Raw genomic sequence first — 3,518 nt, forward strand, 5'->3', positions numbered from 1 at the left:
GATGGGATTGTGGGGGTTGGTAAAAACCCGGAGGGGGGGGGGGGGGGGAGAAGACTGACCTGAATGCCAGCATAACTCCAGGTCACACTGGCATAAAGGCCTTTTCTGCTGGCGCAGGGCACCAGCACCACTGTGCTGCTCAAAACTGTAAGTGCTGCTGTGCCAGCTAGGGTTGCCAGGTCCCCTTGTCACACCGGTGGGGGGATCTGGGGATGTTCCAGGGCTGGGCGATGACATGGTGCAACACGCTGATGTCATTCAGAAGTAATGTTAGTGTGTTGGCGACATTGGGGTGACAGTCTACTTTTTGGGCAAACTCTGGTAAAAATGGCCTCAAACCATAGAATTTTGTCCCAAAAGTAGAGTGTTCCACCCCCCCGACGTCAGTGCATCATGCATGGCATCAGGGTTGGGGAAAATTTCCTCCCACCAGCCAGCTGGCCAATGGTGGGCAGGAGCCCATGAAATCCCCACCTGGGGAATGGGAACCCTAGCACCAGCGGAGCCCCAGTGCAAACCCCTGTGCCGGTGGGAATGTGGGTGTTCTGGGGTGTGCGGAGCCATTTAGGTGGCTTCCTAAGCACTTCCAGCATGGGAACGCCCCCCCCCCCGAACAGGAGCAAAGTTGCATCTGCAAAAAATGCTGGCATAGCCCATTTGTGGCCATTTTATGTCAAAATCCATTCCCACCACACACTGCTATTGCCACGTCCACAGGAATTCAGCCAGCTCAGGATACCAACTAAGGGTGCACCCAATCAGCACCCTCCCCTGAGCTGGCCATGCCCCCTTCTCAGCACCGAATTACGCCCCCCGCCCTACAAATGCTTCCAGCAGGTTGCCCCACAATTCATGCAATAGGGTGCACAGCACAGGATGCTGTCTGGTAGCTCCCAGCAAGCACAGATGCACCTTGATGGCAGGGAAAACACAGAGAGGGTGCACTTAGCACCACTGGATGAGCACTTGGTGGAAACATGCCACTCAGTGTTTTCTGATGGCAGTGACACTGACCTGCCAGATAGAGGAAAGGTTAAGACTGGCAGGGGCAAGGCATATCCCCTTGAGCTAGGAGTTCTGGTTGCCAGTGTCCCAGACAAGAAGGGGGCTTCTGGCTCCTTACCAGGGCCTCGGGCACGGGGCCCACGGCTGGCACAGCCCATCCCGTCCATCATGTCATCCATGTGGGCGGCGATTGAGCGGGAACAGCTGGGGAGCTGGCATAAGTGGTGGGAAGCCTTTGCTAGGAGGCAGCAATGGATGGAGGGTCTGGCAGGGTCTGTGAGGGTGGCTGCCAGGCACCTGGAGGGACTTCTTGCCATCACAACGTTACCCAAATGGGCTGATTGCCTGGTGTGCCAATGCCCAATGAAGGACACAACAGGGAGATTCCAGAAGCAGCAGGACTTTTTTGCAATGAAGGGATCTCAGCAGAGTAAGAGCCAAGAGGTCCAATATACTTTCTTCAGCAATCACACTTTATACATTGCAGTAAACAACTTTCAGACATGCACAGATGCCTGTTATGACACAGATCCTTGTTTTCCTTTATGCCTATTATAGAATATCTTTGCCAAGCATACCTACAAGCTTACATATAGTTTGTCCTTATAAGCACTTTTTACCCTTTAGCTTGGTGAAAGGGGACTTTCCAGTCCCCATATAGATTTTCTGCCAGACTTTTGCAGTTCAGTCTGGGACTTTTTGGCCCCTTGTTACCACATCCTGTTTCTTCCATATGATCGGTAAGCACAGACATTAAAAATAGCTTGCTTTACTAAGCGCTGGGAATACCTTTCTTTACTAAGATCTATTTCCTCAAGCCTCACATCATAACAAGAAGACACATAGTTGCCCTTAAAAATGGTGTAAGCCTTGCTACCTTGCCCATCAACAAGAGACATCGGTGAGGGACAAGGGCGCATCGAAAGGCTGCTGGGGGACCTATCAGAGGCTCTCCACCCCACACCAACTCCCCCCGCTCATACTCCAGTGAACTGCAAAATCTGACTCTCCCACTGATTAAAGTGCAGCACACCACTACTGACCTGACCCTTGAGCTGGGGAAGGCTGTGGAGCTGGTTGTTGACTCTGGGCTGCTGGCTCTGGAGTCCTGGAGTCTGTACTCTGAATAGTGGCACCGTGGACCTAGAAGAGGCAGGGCTTGTCAGCCCAACCCCTGCACAGTCTCATCAGGGCTGGCCTTAAGGCAACTGGAGCAATTTGGCCAAATTGGGCCCCGCGGGCCGCTCCTAAGGGGGCCCCCGCACCCGGGCAATCTAGATGGATTTTATTTATATCTCTAAGATTCTGCAGACTTTGGCTGTGAACTGGGGGCCCACAAAAAAATTCCAGTTCGGCCCCAGAGTTTCAAATTGGGCCCCACTGGCTGGCCCTGAGTCTCATAGTTGCTGGGCCCAAGTTGCCCTGCCCTCACATGAAGTCTTGGGTTTGCAATTTTGGGAGAGGGGAGACTTCCCGCTGGGGGAGGGCAGGGCTGTGGAGGCCCCCTAGATTTAAAAGCCCTAAGCTTCAGCCTACTTAGCTGTCAGGTATTGACTCAACACCGTCTCCTAAGTAACAGTGAATCAGCTTTATTGGTTTCAAACAGGAACAATGAAGAACACATGACAACAAACAGTGGAGCAGGGCTCCTTTTAAACTCTACCAGGCTGGTGTAGCCATGTCCTAGAACAGTTAAAGACCAATGGCATTACAAAGATAACATCCAATCAGATCAGTTCTGTTATGTATTGACTGATATGCATGAACTGCTATGCGAATCACCTAATTGAGATACCATGTTAAGCTTCGCCCTGGGCTAGGATCCTAATGTAACCAATAGGAGCCCTAGCCCAGAATGTGTCTGCCAATCAGCTTGCAAAGCGGGATCGCTCCTGATTGGACGTTATCTCTTCAACCTCATAGGTTGTATTACTGTACAGTGGGTGTGGCTACACATTAGCCGGGAGTGTTTAAATATGGACAAGCCAGTGTATTTATTTCGATGGGTTCTGGCTGGCGATTGTTGTACCGTGTTGGAGAAGTAACTGAGCTGAAGAATAAAAACCGCATTCTTGCTGAAATCACTCTCCGACTCTTTGTTAAGTTCGAGACTTAACAATTGGCGACGAAGGTGGGATTCTAGTGCGGGTAGGCAGCCCCACTAGTACAAACCCCACGACGGACAACAGTGAGATCGCAGAGGCAGGCCAGCCGCAAGCAGCACCAGATCCGGTGACTCCGCTTGTGCGCATAAGGATGGCCGCGAACAGCCAGAGGTTCGAAGCGTTCGAGCCGACTACCGAAGACTGGGACGCTTACCTGTCAAGGTTTGAGTTCCATCTTGTGGCAAATGACATCTCGACGGAGGAGAAGAAGAAGGCGACCCTTCTCAGCTCGTGTGGGAAGAATGTCTTCGACATCGCCCGGTCACTGGTGGCACCAGCTGACATCAAAGCTGTATCCTTTAAAGACTTAACGGATAAGCTGAAATCACATTTCTCTCCACAGCCGTC

The sequence above is a fragment of the Gekko japonicus genome, unplaced genomic scaffold (genome assembly GCF_001447785.1).
Source record: "Gekko japonicus isolate JY-2015 unplaced genomic scaffold, Gekko_japonicus_V1.1 scaffold59, whole genome shotgun sequence".
NCBI lineage: Eukaryota > Metazoa > Chordata > Lepidosauria > Squamata > Gekkonidae > Gekko > Gekko japonicus.